The 22,617-nt window shown below is 42.0% G+C and overlaps 1 protein-coding gene across 2 annotated transcripts in view; it reads left to right on the top strand.

Moving 5' to 3' along the window:
- Positions 1 to 1,062: 1,062 nt before the first annotated feature.
- LOC111976551 (guanine nucleotide-binding protein G(I)/G(S)/G(T) subunit beta-1) overlaps positions 1,063 to 22,617 on the top strand; it is a 56,520-nt gene continuing 34,965 nt past the window's right edge. Inside the window, exons 1-2 of one of the 2 annotated variants that reach the window (XM_024005473.2) lie at positions 1,063 to 1,476; positions 9,234 to 9,343. The gene's annotated coding sequence lies outside the window, so the exon portion shown is untranslated. The remainder of the gene's footprint in view (positions 1,477 to 9,233; positions 9,344 to 22,617) is intronic. The other variant, XM_024005471.2, reaches the window with a different exon arrangement.

Genomic DNA, 22,617 nt, shown 5'->3' with positions numbered 1-22,617 from the left:
CTGCTGCCTTGTGAATGTTAACCTGTTTAAAGATCATACTCACATCGGCTACGGAGAGCGAGATCACACAGTCATCCGGAACAGCTGGTGCTCTCGTGCATGGTTCAGTGTTGCTTGCATCAAAGCGAGCATAGAAGGTATTTAGCTTGTCTGGTAGGCTTACATCACTGGACAGCTCACGGCTGGATTTCCCTTTGTAATCCATGATAGTTTGCAAGACGTGCCACATCAGACGAGCACCAGAGCTGGTGCAGTAGGATTCATCTTGGTCCTGTATTGACCCTTTGCCTGTTTGATGGTTCGTCGGGCGGCATAGCAGGATTACTTATAAGTGTCTGGATTAGTGTCCCGCTCATTGAAAGCGTCAGCTCAGTGCGGATGTTGCCTGTAATCCATGGCTTCTGGTTGGGATAGAAACGTATGGTCACTGTGGGGATGCTATTGTCGATGCACTTGGTAATGAAGCTGGTGACTGATGTGGTAAATTCCTCAATGCCATCAGATGAATCCCGGAACATATTCCAGTCTGTGCTAGCGAAACAGTCCTGTATCTTAGCATCCGCTTCATCAGACCACTTCCATATTGAGCTTGCCACTGGTACTTCCTGTTTTAGTTTTTGCGGGTAAACAGGAATCAGGAGGATAGAGTTATGGTCAGATTCGCCAAATGGAGAGCTCTGTATGCACAACTATATCGCTGAAATCAGAATACTAGAACATTTAGAATACCAGCAAATCATGAAAACACAATTTGTTGTCCAGCCTGCCTGACCAGCCAGAGCCTTTATTGACTTCCCTAAATTGCCCAGCTGTACCGTGTTACTTTCCGCTAGAGTTGACTGGTGGTTGTCTAGTAGTAGTCTATCTTGTTTGTTTTATCACAAAAATGCTATAAGGTTCATGAATGGAATTTCAAGGGAGTACAAACTAAAATATGAAAATACAATATTTTGAAGCGGGATAGTTTTCTAGTATTAAACTACATAAATGTTGTACCAAATCCACCAAATGATCAGATTTTTGAATCGACGACGACCCTTTGTCGTGCGCTATGACGTGGCCGTAACGTGGGGTTTCCTAGAGCTGAGAGCAGGGTTACCGCGCCCATCTCTGCTGTTTGATGGCCGGGGGAAGCGTTTGAGATACTGGTGGTGTGAAGAGAGAACAGGGGAACGACGGTGGGAAAGACAAGAAGGATAGTTAGAAGATTGGAACGAGACTGTAGTGAATTACAAGACCACCCCTAGACTCTCAAACGCAGTGTTTTTCCACAAAGCGTTGGTTTAGTAGGGTGAACATTTCCTCATCTTTGTGCCGGTGTGTCTCCTCTTGGCGGATCGAAACCTCTGTTCGGGGAGTGCCACTCCTCGATAGCTTGCTAGATCTAGTCTGTGTGCTAGCTAGGTGGAGAGGAGTAGATCTTCGCTGTTTCCAGTCAATGCGATATAAACAACGGATACCCTCGACTGAAAACGGGTAAGTAAGTTATGAATTGGGACGCATTAATGGCAACTTATTTTTCTAAAGACGTAGCTAACTTCTGTAGCTAACATTGTCTGAGGTGACTAGCTAGGAAGCTAGGCGGAAGGGGTTAAATTGGGTTGAGTGACTCGCTGGTTGAAGCTAACGGGGTGTGGGTGGGTAGGTAGGTAGTTGGAAAAGCACAATACACACTTTAAATTATTCGATGTTGTACTAATTTGAGTTGTGGTTGTAGGTAGTCACAATATAATTAACTTTATGCAAAGTTTTTATTATGGTGTGGCTTAGCTATTTGCCATGGCTTAGGTTTTGTAATACCAGTGAGTGGGCTAGCTAGCTGGCAGCTAAATGTAAGCCTCAAAGCTAGTGGAACTTAGCTTCTTCCGTAAGACCACTAACTAAAGCTAGTTAACCAAACTGTCAACGTCTGAATTTGAGTTGTGCTGTTTGTCACGCATCTAACAAAATGGCAAACGTAGCTAGTTAACTAATATGGTGTGTGGATTCAGTCTAATTGGATTTTGTAAATCAAGATGAATGTGTTCGACGTTGGCTGACATTCCTAGATAACGAGCTAGCTAGGTAGTTAGCAAATTAGCTTTATCCAACCATCTTAAATATTAATTTAGTTAACTAAGTTATACCAAATGTCATAGATGGTGATGTATAACTTTTTAATGCATCTGACATTTTACCAAGGATTAAGTGGTCATATAATGCATAGAGGATTTGTGCTTTCTAATACAACTGTAGCAAGTAACGTTAGGTGGTAATAGGAGACAAAAAATGGCTACTTCAACATCACTGGAGCCGAGAGTTAGCTAGTTAGCTATCAGTGCACCCCCACACACACTTTTTCGTAGTCCATAACACAGACGGAGACGGTATAGAAAGCCATACTACTGCCTACGTTTGCAATTAGCAAGAAGCTTGACATGTTTCCGATTGGGCGTGTGAGCCTGCCAACAGTAGCCAACCAAGATGGAGCTAGCTGCTGTTAGTGTTAGGCTGGACACATTCGAAACCTATCGCCTAGTTTGCTAGCTATCTGTTTACGTTGTCATTCGCTGAACAGCCATTGTCAGCCAGCCACCAAATTATCTTGCGTTACAGCTATCATATCTGGCGTGACAACTATGGTGGCACTAGATTATGGCCTTAATACACACCTACAATCAGCAACAATKTTGTGTCTATTAATGTATGACGAGCTAGGTATTGCATAAATCAGCCACCTAACGTTATATTGCTAACTAGTAAGCACTATGTTTAGCCAGCTTGCTACTTTATTAGTGTACGGGCTGGCAGCATTTGATTGGCCTTAATTTGAGCCTCTGAATGTAATGATATACAGAGGAAGTAAATTAACGTTAATTGGATTTCTACAATCTGTTCAACCTGGCCATAGGTTTTACTGTACAAGTGGTTACACCTAATAGCCATACCCCTGGCCGCTCCAGTGTGAATGGTCTTTCATGGAGTAGACTAGAGGAAATGGGTAACGAGGAAGCAGCTAATCCTGTTACTTTCTAGAACTGAAAAGAAAGTGTAGGGAGGGGATTTTTTTTATGTCAACATTACAAGCGGCAAACATTCTAAACGGGGCTTTTAGTTAWATCGAACCAGAAATTGTCATAATGTTGAGAACGAGTAACAACAATGTTGCCATTGTCGATCGCTGGTTGAAAGAACTCGCAGATATGTTACATTTTGAGACAATATAGGACGCCAGCAGGTTCAGTTTTCCAATATAGTTATTTGATGTTCAATAATATCTGTGTCACGTTAAACATGTTCCGTTTTTCAAAAGGGCTATTTGTAATTGCTGGTTCACAAAGATGAATTAATCTTGCTAGTTCGCTTCCCCCCTTGAATGAATGGGTTCCTGTATTCAGGGCCCAAGCAGCTGCAACGTACAAGATGGCGTTCAAAGCCCTTTTCCACACCGGTTTTTTCTGACTGAAAGACAGCAGCCCAGCTTCGTCTGGATTCACGGGTACCATAATATATATCGATAATTGTAGTTAATAAACATACTTATTAGCAAATATACTAGTTTCTGAATCATCTATAAACAATACAAATTATATAAAAGAGAAAACAGTGTTTTTCTAGTCTGGGATGTGGGACAACATTTAGGTGGACGGGTGTAGTACATCTCGAATATTAGCCAATGAGCAGCTAAAATCAGGAATCTACACATGTGTATTACAATTTGATTTTGCTTGGTACACAAAAGCACTCAAGCTTTAGCTGTTCTTCATATGAATGAGATTTATTTCAAGGTTGGACATTATTTTTAAATCAGTATTATTCCAATACAAATGTACGTTTCATTTTGATGTACGGTATTAAGGTAGTAGGAGTATATGGCAGCTTATATTCAAGTGTATGTATGTATCAAGGTAACAATTTAAGATATAAAGATTACTATATTTTTGTACTGATCAGCAAGCTTGTAGTTCAGGAACCTTATTTTATCTTGTATTTGATTTTTTTTTTTTTATCCAAATGGAACCATAATACTTGCGGTTTCTGTGTACTTTAAATGTCAGTGTACTGGGGCTGGTCCTTTACCATTGTCACATTTTGATTATAGGCTACCCTACATGTATTTTTTTTACTTAAAGAATTTAATGTGACTTGGAGCAAAACAAGTAGTGTTGGCACTCGCCATAGATGAAAAGGGAATTGTAAGGATTTGTGGACACTGATTATAAAATATCATATTACTTTCAATAGAGGGATTGGCCCAATTGCACACTCCATAACTAACCCCRTTTTTTTTAGCAGTTAGGGGTGCCTGTCTCTCAGTTGTAGGATATTATTTTGCTGAACGTGGATGCGTTTTTCATTTGTTTTGGTGCACTTGAACATAAATTCGGAATCCTCCCCACATGTCTACACCTCTACACAGTACTGGCCATCCAGCAGATTGAAGAATGTATTCACTTTTATGGCTGTGCCAGGAGATTAAGTGATTTAACTGTAGTCCTGGAATAGTCATCACCTAATTTCTCAGTCTTACTCACAGGAATCTGAGCTCCACTGTGGTTTCTCTCATCATGCAAGTGTGATTGAGTCTAATCAGTGACTACAGTATTCAGGCCTGCAGGCCTTTACTAGCTTACAGGTCAGAACACTACACACAACACACCGGCAGTAGAACATGAGAAGATGCTTTGCACACATCTACACACTACTGCCCCCTATTCAGTGTCAGTCTCAAGTAAGCTGTTGCCAAAAATATTTTCACTCATGTTAATGTGACCATTTTATTTTGACTGAGACCCCGCTGTAACCTTATATGATCCACTGCCTCGTGTTGACATCTGGCAGGAACTGGGCCACTCTGTAACACATGACATCTCACAATGACCAGGAGGGTGAACAGGGAGTATGTCTATACATATAGTGCCATACATGGAGACTTCAGTCAGTATCTCTCAGACTAGCGGAGTTGACACTTCAGATGACTGTCATACTCACTAACATTCACCATGACAATCAGGTTCCAGAAGCAAAATCAGAATATGTCTGAGGGGTGTTTGGCCCCCTGGCCTAACTTGTGCACCTGAGAGATGACACTAGGATGAGCATCACTATCAGGGGATGAGCTGAATTATCTGTTCTTTTTTGAAGCAGATTTTCATCCCCCTGGATTTCTGTGAGTGCATGGTATGAATGGAATTAAAATCTTAGTTTTTGGATTTCAGCTTTTAGGATTATGGGGCTTGGTCAGTGATAGTGCTGATTTTCCTCTTTTCCTATGATCCTGCTTTTAGCCATATGGAATTTCTTACTATTACAATAACATGCCTGCCCTGTTATGACTGGGGCTGCCACGGCCAGACTAGATGGGATCATGTCTCAGTGAAATGTTGGTTTCTTACCTACACCCTTCATTTGACCATACAGTTGTTTATTTAGGATATCTGCTTCGCATAGCTATATTGTGAGTTGTCATAACATTTGTGTATTTTGTGTTTTATAACAATGATGACACTCATCAAATTAAAAGATAAACATACAAATCTTGGTATGATTTGTTTACATTAAAGGTAGACTCGGCGATATGACGTACTTTATATGCAGAAAGTAAGCAGCATAGTGGGTCTATTTCCGCAACAGCTAAGAGCATTGACGCTCAAGGCTCAACTTCTCCACTGTTTTGGTCCCGTGGCTGCCACGCTGTGACAGCGTGAAGCGAACCCGTGCAGATACTGTGTGTGACTTTGTGAGAGTGAAGTCTCATCTCGCTCGTCTCAATATCCGCGGTGCTGCTCATGGCAATGTTATTTAGCTGAGTCTACCTTTAACCCCGTTCCGCTAGCGGAACCCCTCGCCAACAGCCAATGAAATTGCAGGGCGCCAAATTCAATCAACAGAAATCTCATAATTCAATTTTCTCAAACATACAAGTATTAGGCACCATTTTAAAGATAAAATTCTCGTTAATCCAACCAGTGTCCGATTTCAAAAAAGCTTTTCGGCGAAAGCACAACATATCATGTTAGGTCAGCAACTAGTCACAGAAAGCATACAGTGATTTTCCAAGCAAAGAGAGGAGTCACAAAAAGCAGAAATATTGATCAAATGAATCACTAACCTTTGATATTCTTCATCAGATGACACTCCCGGGACATGTTACACAATACATGTATGTTTTGTTCGATCAATTTCATATTCATATCCAAAAACCTCAGTTTACATTTGGATTTGCCTCCAAAACATCCCGTGAATTTGCACAGAGCCACATCAAATCACAGAAATACTCATAATAAACATTAATATAAGATTAAGTGTTATTCACAGATTTAAAGATATACTTCTCCTTAATGCAACCGCTGTGTCAGATTTCAAAAAAACTTTCCGGAAAAAGCAAACCATGCAATAAATCTGAGTACGGCGCTCAGAGACATACACAACCCAAGAAGATATCCGCCATGTTGGAGTCAACATAAGTCAGAAATAGCATTATAAATATTCACTTACCTTTGATGATCTTCGTCAGAATGCACTCCCAGGAATCCCAGTTCCACAAATGTTTGATTTGTTCCATAAAGTCCATCATTTATGTCAAAATTCCTCCTTTTGTTAGGGCGTTCAGTAAACAAATCGAAACTCACGAAAACCCTCCTTCACAGTAGAAGCCTCAAACAACTTTCTAAAGACGGTTGACATCTAGTGGAAGCCTTAGGAAGTGCAAAATGACCCCATAAACACTGTATTCGATAGGCCAAGCTTTGAAAAACTACAAACCTCACATTTCCCACTTCCTGGTTGGAATTTTCTCAGGTTTTCGCCTGCCATATGAGTTCTGTTATACTCACAGACATCATTCAAAAAAAAAAAYAAACTTCAGAGTTTTCTATCCAAATCTACTAATATTATGCATATATTAGCAACTGGGACTGAGTAGCAGGCCGTTTACTCTGGGCACYCTTTTCATCCAAACGTGAAAATGCTGCCCCCTATCCATAAGAAGTTAAGAATATGTTCTTACTGAGGCAATATTTAAGGGCCCAGCGCAGCACCTTCTTTTTTCTTCCTGTGTTTTATATATATTTCCACACTGAGGCTGGAAAAATTCTGTGAAATTTTGAAAATGATAGTGCCCTTTTAGTGTAAGCTGTATTTGAAAAGATGTCTTTCAATTTCAGCATGTTTCAGTGGGATGGAGTTTTGGCCTGCCTGGTGACATCACCAGGCGGTAAATTAGTTAATAGACCAATAAGAAAGTTCCAAACCCCTCTGTCAATAACAGCCAGTTTTCTGTTTTCCCCAGACCACCCCCACACTATCCTAGCAAAAATCTTGCTTGAGAAATGTATCTTTGCTAAGAAGCTATTTTTGTTTATTTTTCACAATTTTAATTGAAAARAATCACATTAAAGGACTTAATTGTTACCCAGAAATGATTTTATATTAAGATAAAAAAATGGCTCCTTTGGACCGTTTAACTTAGCAGCCCAGTTCTTGGGGTTGAGAAACTCCAACAGACATTAACACCCCTCGGTAGGCGGAACACCGCTCATGAGCAGAGGTTTCCTGTCAAACTAGACTATTCTCTCCTGCTGTGTCTTTCTGTCTTCCATGTTCCTCACTCCATCATTTTAGCACAGTCGGACAAGATCACCCAGGACAGGCAGCAGGTGTTTGACTGCTAATATTGGGCTCACTTACTTCAGTGGCCAAATAGCCAGAATAGCCATGTAATTCCAATAGATTTCCCAGACAAATCCTTTTCCTTGCTTGTGGCCTTACCCTCTCCTCAACCACACCTGCAGTGCAGGTTGACAGCCCATCTTTACTTTAGGGTTCAAAGGTGAGCTGCCTTGTCCTGTTTGGCCAAATCTGATCCATTTCCACCGGTGCTAATGATTCTGAGATTATATGCAGTCGAATATCTCAGGTACCACCCACTCTTTTGCACTCACTCTCTAAATCCATCTCCTCCCTCCATTCCCCGAAGGGTCACAACACGGCCAACCTAACGTAGCAGGCGTAAATGAAACGCCTGAGCGGAGTTAGTTTTTCTTTCTGTTCCTGACTAGAGGGGGGAAAAACTGTCGGGAGGTTCTCTTCACTCTTCAACCAAGCTCTCGCTCACTCTTTTCTTTCTCTCTCCTCTCTCTGCTGTATGACAAGGCCAGTTCTGTGGGGTGTGCCCAGAGAAAAGGACACCCTGGTTATTCTGGGCAACCCAGGTGTCTTGTTGTTACAGCTGATTTATGGAATGTCCAGTGACTGAAAACTGACATAGATTTACTAGATTGACTAGTGTGACTACTACCTTGTGTTATATCATTTTAGCTGTCAGCAACATAATCTGCAATTCTGTCCCATGTTTTGCCTGAGGACAAACATGTCCTTTGTCAATATGTTTACTCTTCTATTTGTATAGCTAGTGCTCCCAATGTGTGTGATAACCCCTAGTAAATCCAAGCCGCGTAGTTTTGGTTAGCCGTACACCAGTAGAACTGTTGTGGTAACTGTTCCGCTCACAAGCTAGTTTGGTTGAAGGTCCACGCTGTATGGCTCCGGCTTATCAGGGATGACTGCACGGCTGAGGGCCACTATGTTTTGAATAGTCAAAGTGAGTGGTGACAGGACTGTTAGTGACCCCTCTACTCCTATGTCGTTGGTCGTTCCACTGCTATGGAGTCCTGTCAACCTGAAACAGCACTTTGCATGGGGAACCTCAGGGCTCTGCTTCTTTGAATAAAGGCCCCTTGCTTTCTATTTACATTCAGCCCCATAGATTTGACTGCCGGGGGGAAATGTCACCAAACCAGAATTCTGAGCCTCTGATAGGAAGGCAGGCAGGGAGTGAGTTTTTATATGACAGACACAGTAAGTCGCTGGAATAAAAAGGACTGGCTGGCTGTCATGTGACTCTTCACACACACTTGTTCCTCTCTTTTTGGTATCTGGGAGAGAGAGCGGGAGGAGGGGTAAATGTATTCATGCAATCAAAGGAGTGTATTTTTCTTTTTAAACTGTCATGCTTTGGGCAAGCTTGACCTGTTTATTTTTTGTTTTTCTGAAATGGAAAAGCAAATTGGGCATATGTCACAAGCACAAACTACACCTTTTTGTTTATGTATGTTTGAATGTAAAAAGTGGTTAGGTTGTGATTTTTGTCTTTATCAGACCGGTCTGGCTGTTACCATGAGCGTTGACTGTTTTCCCCTAATCCTCTCTTAATGACTGCCTTCACACCGTGGCATTTGGAGTATGTCTGCCAGCACGGGCGCTATCCTGTGGAACCTGTTTGACTCCAGCCTCCTGCTCAGGGACGATACTGCAAGGTGGGGGAGGGCCGGGAGGCCAAGGATGGGCCTGCCAGGCTGCAGAGGTGAGGGGTGCCTGAGAATTTAGGTGCTAGGGGGCAGGTGAAGGGTTACGTACACTCCCAACAGTTCCATTTCTCGCAAAGGAAAGGTTAACTTATTTTGTATGTTTTTCTTTGCTTCTCTGAGTGTTGTTAAATTGATTCCCAGGGTTATTTAATGTTTTCTTTTGTATTTTAACTATTTGCTGTTCAAGCAGGCAGAAATACAACCGGTATGAAACTTGTCATACTGGATGTTCACTGTATATACAAAAGTATGTGGACAACCCTTCAAATAGTGGGTTCGGCTTTTTCAGCCACACCCGTTGCTGACAGGTGTAGAAAATCGAGCACACCGCCATGCAGTCTCCATTGACAAACATTGGCAGTAGAATGGCCTTACTGAAGAGCTCAGTGACTTTCAACGTGGCATCGTCATAGGATTCCACCTTTCCAAAACAGGTATGTTTGTCAAATTTCTGCGCTGCTAGAGCTGCCCCGGTCAACTGTAAGTGCTTTTATTGTGAAGTGGAAATGTCTAGGAGCAACAACTACTCAGCCGTGAAGTGGTTGGCCACACAAGCTCACCGAGTGCTGAAGTGCGGTGCGCATAAAAATCGCCTGTCCTCGGTTGCAACACTCACTAACGAGTTCCAAACTGCCTCTGGAAGCAACGTCAGCACAAGCACTATTTGTCGGGAGCTAGCCCGCTGCCATTGGACTCTGGTGCTGTGTAAACACGTTCTCTGGAGTGATCAATCACGCTTTACCATCTGGCAGTCCGTTGGACAAATCTGGGTTTGACGGATGCCAGAACGCTACCTGGCTCAATGCATAGTGCCAACTGTAAAGTTTGGTGGATGAGGAATAATGGTCTGGGGCTGTTTTTTCATGGTTAGGGCTAGGCCCCTTAGTTCCATTGAAGGGAATTATTAACCCTACAGCACACAATTACGTTCTAGACAATTCTGTGCTTCCAACTTTGTGGCAACAGTTTGGGGAAGGCCCTTTCCTGTTTCAGCATGACAATGCCGCCGTGCACAAACCGATGTTCATACAGAAATGGTTTGTTGAGATTGATGTGGAAGAACTTGACTGGCCTGCACAYAGCCCTTACCTCAACCCAATCGAACCCCTTTGGGATGAATTGGAACGCCGACTGCGAGCCAGGCCTAATCGCTCAACATCAGTGCTCGACTTCACTAATGCCCTTGTGGCTGAATGGAAACAAGTCCCCGAAGCAATGTTCCAACATCTAGTGGAAAGGCTTCCCAGAAGAGTGGAGGCTGTTATAGCAGCAAAGGGGGGGACCAACTCCATATTAATGCCCATGATTTTAGAATAAGATGTTCGACGTGCAGGTGTCCACATACCTTTGGTCATGTGTATAGTGGCTTGCGAAAGTGTTCACCCCCTTGGCATTTTTCCTATTTTGTTGCCTTACAACCTGGCACTAAAATATTTTTTGGTGGGGTTTGTATCATTTGATTTACACAACATACCTGCCACTTTCAAGATGCAAAATATTTTTTGTGAAACAAATTAGACAAAAAACTTGCGCGTGCATAAAGAACTTGAGCGTGCATAACTATTCACCCCCCTAAAATCTATACTTTGTAGAGCCACCTTTTGCAGCAATTACAGCTGCAAGTCTCTTGGGATGTCTCTATCAGCTTGGCACATCTAGCCACTGGGATTTTTGCCCATTCTTCAAGGCAAAACTGCTCCAGCTCCTTCAAGTTGGATGGGTTCCGCTGGTGTACAGCAATCTTTAAGTCATACCACAGATTCTCAATTGGATTGAGGTCTGGGCTTTGCCATTCCAGTCTAGGCCATTCCAAGACATTTAAATGTTTCCCCTTAAACCACCCGAGTGTTGCTTTAGCAGTATGCTTAGGGTCATTGACCTGCTGGAAGGTGAACCTCCATCTCAGTCAAAACTCTGGAAGACTGAAACATTTAGCGCCATCCATCATTCCTTCAATTCTGACCAGTTTCCCAGTCCCTGCCGATGGGGAAAAACATCCCCACAGCATGATGCAGCCACCACCATGCTTCACTGTGGGGATTGTGTTCTCGGGGTGATGAGAGGTGTTGAGTTAGCGCCAGACATGGCATTTTCCTCGATGGCCAAAAAGCTAAATTTTAGTCTCATCTGACCAGAGTACCTTCTTCCAACTGTTMGGGGAGTCTCCCACATGCCTTTTGGCGAACACCAAACGCGTTTGCTTATTTTTTTCATTAAGCAATTGTTATTTTCTGGCCACTCTTCTGTAAAGCCCAGCTCTGTGGAGTGTACAGCTTAAAGTGGTCCTATGGACAGATACTCCAATCTCCGCTGTGGAGCTTTGCACCTCCTTCAGGGTTGTCTTTGGTCTCTTTGTTTTCTCTCTGATTAATGCAGTCCTTGCCTGGTCCATGAGTTTTGGTGGGTGGTCCTCTCTTGGCAAGTTTGTTGTGGTGCCATATTCTTTCCATTTTTTAAAATAATTGATTTAATGGTGCTCTGTGGAATGTTCAAGTTTCTGATTTTTTTATAACCTAACTCTGATCTGTACTTCTCCACAACTTTGTCCCTGACCTGTTTGGTGAGCTCCTTGATCTTCAAGGTGCTGCTTGTTTGGTGGGGCCCCTTGCTTAGTGGTGTTGCAGACTCTGGAGCCTTTCAGAACAGGTGTGTGTGTGTATATACTGAGATCATGTGACACTTAGATTGAACACAGGTGGACTTTATTTAACTAATTATGTGACTTATGAAAGTAATTAGTTCCACCAGATCTTATTTAGGAGCTTCATAGCAAAGGGGCTGAATACATATGCACGCACCACTTTTCCGTTTATTTTTTATTTTAACTTATTATTTTTTTCACTTCACCAATTTGGACTATTATCCAAATAAAAATCCATTTAAGTTACAGATTGTAATGCAACAAAATAGGAAAAACGGCAAGGGCGATGAGTACTTTTGCAAGGCACTGTATCTGCCTGCTCGATACAGGCAGATACAGCCTCCCTTCCTAGAAACTTGTGGCATCCTGGTATGTTTCACGAATCAATCAATTATACTTTACTGCCACTCCCATCAATGTGGTGTATATCTTCAGGCTTTCTCCACATAAAGCAGAGGTTTGCACTGATAACTAAAAACATAATTGTATACCATTGCTTTTCTGCATTTAGGCAATTTCAAAAGCCGTTAGTATTTTTAGGCCTAATGAAAATAATGGCAACCTTCTAGTTAACTGACCGAGGATGGACAGATTTTCTATGCATGTGCATCATATAACAAACGTCTGCCTAAGTATACAGTATGTGTGCTGTCATACGTTGGACCTCCTAATGCTTTAATTGAATTGCACCAGATCTGTTCTGAAGTCAGCCCCACGGTTCGACAGCAGAGGATGCTTGTTTATCGAAGCCACATTTCTAGGGAATTTGCATGGGCATGAGTTGCCGTACACGTGTAGCTGCTGAGGTGGAAATGCTTTTGTGTAGACTGTATGGAGTCCTGATGCTAGTGTCCCCTGTGAGTGGGACCTTTTATGATGGCCAACCCATCCCCTCTATCCCCATCAGTCAATCACCCCTGAGGTCCTGACTTACTGACTTCAATGGGACTCATTTCACATTATTATTATTATTATTATTATTATTATTATAATATGTTGAAAGGATACTTGTGCTAGGCCCTTGTGTCAACGTGTACACAAGTAAAAGCATTGTGTGACCATCTTTAATGTTATGTTCTCAATTGTACCAAGACACTCAGTCAATTAATTATTAAGTGAATGATTAAAGTTATATTTGGTGCAAACAGTCACGAAAATCTGAATCACCATTAGTGAGGCTACCAGRATTGGTAGAAGTGCTGATACTGTAYTCTAGTTCTAGTATATATGGCAGAGGCAGGCAGCAAGACTGATTAACAATAACACACTGCAACTCTGAATATATAGATTTATACAATCAACTCCCAAAAACGAGGAACCCTGTCCCAAAAATGTATACATTTAGATACAGCAATATTATTTCGGACGCTATATCGATATTTTGAGTCAAAGTATTGGTTAAAAAAAATATCTAAATATATAGTACCAGTCATAAGTTTGGACACACCTACTCATTTTTKAGGGTTTTTTCTTAATTTTTTACTATTTTATACATTGTAGAATAATAGTTTGTCTTTACTATGAAATAACACATATGGAATCATGTAGTAACCAAAAAAGTGTTAAACAAATCAAAATATATTTTATATTTGACATTCTTCAAAGTAGCAACCCTTTGCCTTGATGACAGTTTTGCACTCTCTTGGCATTCTCTCAACAAGCTTCATGAGGTAGTCACCTGGAATGCACATCAATTAACTTCTTTGGGCTGCAAGCCCGAAGCCGGGCGCAATATGACAACAGCCACTTCAAGTGCAGGGCGCGAAATTCAAAATATATTTTTTAGAAATATTTAACTTTCACACATTAACAAGTCCAATACAGCATATGAAAGATAAACATCTTGTGAATCCAGCCAACATGTCCGATTTTTAAAATGTTTTACAGCGAAAACACCACGTATATTTATGTTAGCTCACCACCAAATACAAAAAAGGACAGACATTTTTCACAGCACAGGTAGCATGAACAAAACCAACCTAACTAACCAAGAACCAACCAAACTAACCAAGAAACAACTTCATCAGATGCAGTCTTATAACATGTTATTCAATAAATCTATGTTTTTGTTCGAAAAATTTGCATATTTGAGCTATAAATCAGTTTTACATTGCAGCTACCATCACAGCTACCGTCAGAAATAGCACCGAGCAGCCAGAGTAATTACAGACACCAACGTCAAATACCTAAATACTCACCATAAAAACATTTTCTGAAAAATACATGGTGTACAGCAAATGAAAGACAGGCATCTTGTGATTCAGCCAATATTTCCGATTTATTAAGTGTTTTACAGCGAAAACACAATATAGCATTATATTAGCTTACCACAATAGCCAGAAACACAAGCCATTTCCAGCAGCAAATAGTTAGCGATCGTAACAAACCAGCAAAATATATATAATTTGACTAACCTTGATAAGCTTCATCAGATGACAGTCCTATAACATCAGGTTATACATACACTTTTATGTTTTGTTTGAAAATGTGCATATTTAGAGCTGAAATCAGTGGTTTAACATTGTGCTAACGTAGCATCTTTTTCCCACAACGTCCGGATTATTTTTCTGACACTCACATATTCTGACCAAATAACTATTCAATAAACATTACTAAAAAATACATGTTGTATAGGAAATGATAGATACAAGTTCTTAATGCAATCGCCGTGTTAGAATTCTAAAAATAACTTAATTACGACATCCAGCTTAGTTATAGCGAGAGAGTGCCCAAATCTGGGCGCAAACTACTAGTACAACATGTTCGACAGATATATAAAATAGCATCATAAAATGGGTCCTACTTTTGATGATCTTCCATCAGAATGTTTTACAAGGGGTCCTTTGTCCAGAACAATCGTTGTTTGGATTTAGAATGTCCTCTTTCTCCAGTCAATTAGCACGGAAAGCTAGCAAAGTGGCACGAAGCTCTCCTTCCTGAACAAAGGCACACAACGCAACACGCCTAACGTCCCGAATAAATTTCAATAATCTAATAAAACTATATTGAAAAAACATACTTTACGATGATATTGTCACATTTATCAAATAAAATCAAAGCCGGAGATATTAGTGGTCTATAACGACAGCTTTCCAGAAGGCAATCCCAGGCTCCTTCTCGCGCTTTCCAGAAAACAGGAAATGGGTGACACGTCATGCCAAGAGCTTTTATTCCACCTCAGACCAAGATAAACACTCCATTTCTTCTCTCACTGCCTATTGACATCTAGTGGAAGGTGTATGACGTGCATGTATACTAATACGTATCAAGCCCATTTATAGGCAGGCCCTAGAACAGAGCATCGTTTTCAGATTTTCCACTTCCTGATCAGGAAGTTTGCTGCAAAATGAGTTCTGTTTTACTCACAGATATAATTCAAACGGTTTTAGAAACTAGAGAGTGTTTTCTATCCAATAGTAATAATAATATGCATATTGTACGAGCAAGAATTGAGTACGAGGCCGTTTGAAATGGGCACCTTTTATCCAGGCTACTCAATACTGCCCCTGCAGCCCAAAGAGGTTAACAGGTGTGCCTTGTTAAAAATTAATTTGTGGAATTTCTTTCCGTCTTAATGCATTTGAGCCAATCAGTTGTGTTGTGACATGGTAGGGTTGGTATACAGAAGATATCCCTATTTGGTAAAAGACCAAGTCCATATTATGGCAAGAACAGCTCAGACACATCTCAACATTAACTGTTCAGAGGAGACTGTGTGAATCAGGCCTTCATGGTCGAATTGCTGCAAAGGAACAACTACTAAAGGACACCAATAAGAAGATACTTGCTTGGACCAAGAAACATGAGCAATAGACATTAGACCGGTGGAAATCTGTCCTTTGGTCTGATGCAGAGTAGGTGAARGGCTCTCCGCATGTGTGGTTCCCGCGGGAAAGCATTAAGGTGGGGGTGCTTTGCTGTTGGCGATTTATTTAGAATTCAAGGCACACTTAATCAACATGGCTACCACAGCATTCTGCAGCGATACTCCATCCCATCTGGGTTGCGCTTAGTGGGACTATAATTTGTTTTTCAACCGGACAATGACCCAAAACACACCCCCAGGCTGTGTAAGGGCTATTTGACCAAGAAGGAGAGTGATGGAGTGCTGCATCAGATGATCTGGCCTCCACAGTCACCTGACCTCAACAAAATTGAGATGGTTTGGGATGAGTTGGACCACAGAGTGAAGGAAAAGCAAGTGCTCAGCATATGTGAGAACTCCTTCAAGACTGTTGGAAAAGCATTCCTCATGAAGCTGGTTGAGAGAATGTCAAGAGTGTGCAAAGCTGTCATCAAGGCAAAGGGTGTCTACTTTGAAGAATCTATTTTGATTTAACACTTTTTTGGTTACTACATGATTCCATATGTGATATTTCATAGCTTTAATGTCTTCAGAATTCTACAATGTCGAAAATAGTAAAAACAAAAACTCTTGAATGAGTAGGTGTGTCCAAACTTTTGACTTGTGCTGCATATCTATTTTTGCGAATGTCATACTCTACTCTGAGGCACATCGATCTGCAGGTTTAACATGGTGAGATTGTAGACTCCTAAATTGATAGGGAAGTTTGTTTTAGGGGATTTTACAGCAAACTAGCTACCAGGGATGCACCGATATTACATTTTTGGCAGATACCAATATCCGATATTGTCCTTGCCAAAAAAACTGATTACTATATTTAAAATTTTAGCTGCCTTTTAAGCATTCTAGTACAGTTAAATAGTTCACACACACGGACGCAGCGGTCTAAGGCACTGCATCTCAATGCAAGACGCATCACTACAGTCCCTGGTTGGAATCCAGGCTGTATCACATCTGGCTGTGATTGGAAGTCCCATAGGGCAGCGTATAATTGGCCCAGCGTTGTCCGGGGTAGGCCGTCATTGTAAATAAGAATTTCTTAACTGATTTGCCTAGTTAAATAAAGGTTACACACCACACACACACACACCACACTGACCAAAAAGTTATTAATTGGCATACGTATGTCCCCATTACCAGTAAAACTTAATCAAAACACTTTCACTTTCCTGCTGTCTTGTTTCGTTGTTCATTTGTTCAGTTTTTTCATTCTTAACCAGGATTTCATCATACATGTCAAGCAGTGAAGTTTCAGCTGTCTGTCTGTCCGTGGTCTCTCTTCCTCGGTGGGCACTGTCACTGTCCATTTCAATCTTGTCCAGCTGTGTATGTAACATTTCACGTAAACCCTGTTTCTTGTCTGCATCAAAGTAGCTGTCCTTGTACCTAGATCCGAGCGTGATGGCGACACAGTAAAGAGGCTCAGAGAGAATGCCACCGAATCGCTTGTTCACAGCCTCGAGTACTTTTGTACGTTTTTACCCCATGGTCTGTGTCTGCAGTCTTGTTGAGCAGACGTTTCAATGCCATGACAGAGGGTATCACGTCTGCTGCAGACGTAGTTGATCAGCTTATTTCTCGAGTCAGTTGTTGGCGCTAGGAGTATGTTAATGTTTCAAACATGTTCTCAAATGCCATTGAAATGGCAGCAGCGGTATGAGAACCAGCACATTCTTGAGCATGTAATACGGCTTTCCTCAGTAGGAAATCCTCATCGACCCAGTGTGCTGTCASACTCATGGGGCTGACGTCGCGGGTCCAAATGTCAGTGGTGAAGCTAATAGCAAGTAGCTCATGGATGTGTTTCAACAATACTGTGTAACTCCAGTAGGGCAACATCTGAAAATAGAGCCTACTTGGTAGTGTGTACCGATGCTCGACCAGTCGGCGARAGCCAACATCCACGACAGAGAACGGTTGTTTGTCAAGGGCAATGAATTACATTWTCTTGGCGTTAATGGATTMCGCCTTTACGTTGTCTCGCTGAAAATTTCTTAATCTTTCAAATGACTGCTCAACTTGAACTTGTTTAGTGGTTGGAAGTGTGCGCTTAGTATTTTTCTGCTTTTGTTCTGTGTAGCGATGTAACAACGGCACGAAAAATATGTCATCTACCTACGTTATATAGGTATGAACGTCAGCGTTGACAGCGGTTTTGCACATCGGCGTTAAACTAGACATCGGAACGATTTTGGCATATTTCGTTAATATTGTCACAGGATCAGTACATCCGAACATCACACCTGCGGGACAGGTACAGGATGGCAACAACAACTGCCCGAGTTACACCAGGAACGCACAATCCCTCCATCAGTGCTCAGACTGTCCGCAACAGGCTGAGAGAGGCTGGACTGAGGGTTTATAGGCCTGTTGTAAGACAGGTCCTCACCAGACATCACCGGCAACTACGTCACCTATGGGCACAACCCCACCGTCGCTGGACCAGACAGGACTGGCAAAAAGTGCTCTTCACTGATGTCACAGCATCATCGAACTGAGCTTGTCATCGCAGGCAATCTCAATGCTGTGTGTCACAGGGAAGACATCCTCCTCCCTCATGTGGCACCCTTCCTGCAGGCTCATCCTGACATGGCCCTCCCCCCCCAGAAATGTCTGAGAACTTGCAGGTGCCTTGGTGGAAGAGTGGGGTAACATCTCACAGCAAGAACTGGCAAATCTGGTGCAGTCCATGAGGAGGAGATACACTGCAGTACTTAATGCAGCTGGTGGCCACACCAGATACNGTAACATCTCACAGCAAGAACTGGCAAATCTGGTGCAGTCCATGAGGAGGAGATACACTGCAGTACTTAATGCAGCTGGTGGCCACACCAGATACGGACCGACTTTTGATTTTGACCCCCCCCCCCTTTGTTCAGGGACACATTATTCCATTTCTGTCAGTCACATGTCTGGAACTTGGTCAGTTTGTCTCAGTTGTTGAATCTTATGTTCATACAAATATTTACACGTTAGGTTTGCTGAAAATAAACGCAGTTGACAGTAAGAGGACGTTTTTTGCTGAGTTTATAACAGAGAACAGGGACTGATCATCCTGCACAAGCCAGCCATGGTCAAACACTGTGTGGAGTTTGCTTTCAGGCCGGTCAGATGGTAGTCTAGTCACCTGTGAGACTCTTTTGGAAGGATGCGCTGTCGCCACTTCCGCTGGATGTTTCAACAAGGAGAGCCAAGTGCAGCATAGGAAACACCCTTTGAGAGGAAACGCCTGTTTTAGAAACTCAACACTGCACTTCCTGGGGTAGAGGCAGTGTGCTGACATGCAACGAATCAGTGGCTGCATAATCAATGCTTGGAGTTTGTCAGAATTTGTGGGTTTTTGTTTGTCCACCCACCTCTGAGAACGTGGTCACAATCCTATAATGGGATTAAGGTCTGGGGAGTTTCCTGGCCATGGGCCCAAAATATTGATGTTTTGTTCCCCGAGCCACTTAGTTATCACTTTTGCCTTATGGCAAGGTGCTACATCATGCTGGAAAAGGCATTGTTRGTCACCAAACTTTTCCTGGATGATTGTGAGAAATTGGATGTGTTGATACCATTCTTTATTCATGGCTGTGTTCTTAGGCAAAATTGTGAGTGAGCCCACTCCCTTGGCTGAGAATCCTGGTCTCAGGATGCTTTACTGTTGGCATGACACAGGACTGATGGTAGCGCTCACCTTGTCTTCTCAGGACAAGCTTTTTTTCCGGATMCCCCAAACAATCGGAAAGGGGATTCATCAGAGAAAATGACTTTACCCCAGTCCTCAGCAGTCCAATCCCTGTACCGTTTGCAGAATATCAGTCTGTCCCTGAGAGAAGTGGCTTCTTTGCTGCCCTTCTTGACACCAGGCCACCCTTTAAAATTATTTTCACTGTGCGTGCAGATGCACTCACACCTGCCTGCTGCCATTCCTGAGCAAGCTCTGTACTAGTGGTGCCCTGATCCCGCAGCTGAATCAAATTTAGGAGACGGTCCTGGCGCTTGCCGGACTTCCTTGGGTGCCCTGAAGCCTTCTTCACAACAATTGAACCGCTCTCCTGGAAGTTCCTGATGATCTGATAAATTATTSATTTAGGTGCAATCTTACTGGCCGCAATATCCTTGCCTGTGAAACCCTTTTTTTGCAAAGCTTTGATGACTGCATGTGTTTCCTTGCAGGTAACCATGTTTGAGAGGGAGAACAATGATTCCAAGCACCACCCTCCTTTTGAAGCTTCCAGTCTGTTATTCYAACTCAATCAMCATGACAGAGTGATCTCCAGCCTTGTCCRCGTCAACACTCACACCTGTGTTAACGAGAGAATCACTGACATGTCAGCTGGTCCTTTTGTGGCAGGGCTGAAATGCAGTGGAAATGTTTTTGGGGGATTTAGTTAATTTGCATGGCAAAGAGGGACTTTGATCAGATGAATTGCAATTAATTACACTCTTCATAACATTCTGGAGTAAAAAAATGTATATTTATGTCATTCTCAAAACTTTCGCCACAACTGTTCTGAAAGTCCCCAGAGTCTGCAACACCACCAAGCAAGCGGCACCATGAAGACCAAGGAGCTCTCCAAACAGGTCAGGGACAAAGTTGTGGAGAAGTAGAGATCAAGGTTGGGTTATAAAAAATATATATATCTGAATCTTTGAACATCCCACGGAGCACCATTTTAAAATCTATTATATAAAATAAACTTTTTCGGTCTTCCAGAGATTTGAATGGGACGGAGGTTCACCTTCTAGCAGGACAATGACCCTAAGCATACTGCTAAAGCAACACTCGGGTGGTTTAAGGGGAAACATTTAAATGTTTGGAATGGCCTAGTCAAAGACCAGGCCACAATCCAATTGAGAATCTGTGGTATGACTTAAAGATTTTTGTACACCAGCGGAACCCATCCAACCCATCCAGCAATTTTGCCTTGAAGAATGGGCAAAAATACCAGTGGCTAGATGTGCCAAGCTGATAGAGACATACCCCAAGAGACTTGCAACTCTAATTACTGCAAAAGGTGGCACTACAAAGTATTGACTTTGGGGGGTGAATAGTTATGCGCGCTCAAGMTCAGTTTTTTTTTGTCTTATTTACTTCACAATGAAAAATATTTTGCATCTTCAAAGTGGTAGGCATGTTGTGTAAATTCAACGATAAAACCCCCCAAAAATCAGTTTTAATTCCAGGTTGTAAGGTAACAAAATAGAAAAAAATCTAAGGGGGTGAATAGTTTCGCAAGCCACTGTAGTTGCCAGGCGCACAGGTTCGTGTCAAGAACTGCACCGCTGCTGAGTTTTTTTTTTACGCTCAACCATTTCCCGTGTTTATCAAGACTGCTCCACCACCCAATGGACATCCAGCCATCTTGACAGAARTGTAGGAGTCAACATGTGCCAGCATCCCTGTGGAACGCTTTTGACATCTTGTAGAGTCCATGCCCGATGAATTGAGGCTGTTCTGAGGGCATACGGGGGTGCAAATCAACATTTGGAAGTAGGTGTGTCAACGTTTTAAATGAAGTTGTGATCCTTAACATTCAGAAAATCCCTAACCAAAAAAAWATAAAAAWATAAAAATCCCAATTCAGTTATCACAAAACATATTTTCTGTGTTATAGCCGATAGGCTGTAAAGGCTTGGGGAAGATGTGTAGTTCAAATAAAACCAGAAAGTAAGAGGCAAACTTTAGGTTCACTTAAAGACTTCGCCAGATGCAGATTACCAAAACATATGAGCATGCTTCTGCCCCTCTCTCCCTAACGCTAGCCTGCCTGCTCTGTCTCTTTGCTAATGATACAAGTGTGTGTTTGGTCTGTTGGGTCTAGAAAATCCTATCTATTCATGACACTGTCTTTAGGGCAGTCTTGCGAGCACGGGGTAGCCTACTCTTCGTTTTTGCCTCATGAAATTATTACAGTAGGCTTCAGGTAGCCTGTATCGATTACGCTTTTCAGACATAATGGAATGTGGCCCCTTGAAACTAAAGTCTAGTTCTGGTTGCCTAGTAATATCAATCCAATGATCTCGAGCCTCTGCGCGCAGACCATTCTCTCCTAAAAAAAAAAATACTATACTATGACTTACCAAGACAATTAATAGAAATAAAACAGTACCATAAGAAAGAAATTATGAACCACAACACGTCAATCAGCGACTTTTGTTGACGGGGAAAAATACAACATTTACGCCTGTGCAGAATTCTGTCGAAGGGTAAAAACCTGATGTGGCACTTTGTTTAATTGTCTGAAATGTTATCTATTGTCGCTATCGTCATGTTACTGTACCTGCGTTCTATGTCTGTAAAGGATTGTGGTACACTACCGTATGGCATTGGAGTGCTGCTGAGAGGAGCTCTATCAGTGACCAAGGCCCTTCTCCCCCGATTGCTCAGTTTGGCCGGGCGGCCAACTCTAGTAAGAGTCTTGGTGGTTACAAACTACTTCCATTTAAGAATGATGGAGGCCACTGTGTTCTTGGGGACCTTCAAATGCTGCAGAATTGTTTTGGTACCCTTTCCCAGTTGGACCTCTACGGAAGTTTTGACTTGGTTTTTGCTCTGACATGCACTGTCAACTGTTGGACCTTTATAGACAAGTGTGTGCCTTTCCAAATCATGTCCAATCAATTGAATTTACCACAGGTGGACTCAAAGTTGTAGAAACATCTCAATCGAAACAGGATACATCTGAGCTCAATTTTGAGTCTCATAGCAAAGGGTCTGAATACTTATTATTATTCACTATTTGTTTTTATTTGTAATACATTTGCAAACATGT

Source organism: Salvelinus sp. IW2-2015, linkage group LG17, assembly GCF_002910315.2.
Source record: "Salvelinus sp. IW2-2015 linkage group LG17, ASM291031v2, whole genome shotgun sequence".
In the NCBI taxonomy this organism is placed as follows: domain Eukaryota; kingdom Metazoa; phylum Chordata; class Actinopteri; order Salmoniformes; family Salmonidae; genus Salvelinus; species Salvelinus sp. IW2-2015.
The sequence above is the reverse complement of the archived record's forward strand: the minus strand, read 5'-3'. Positions and strand labels throughout refer to the sequence as shown.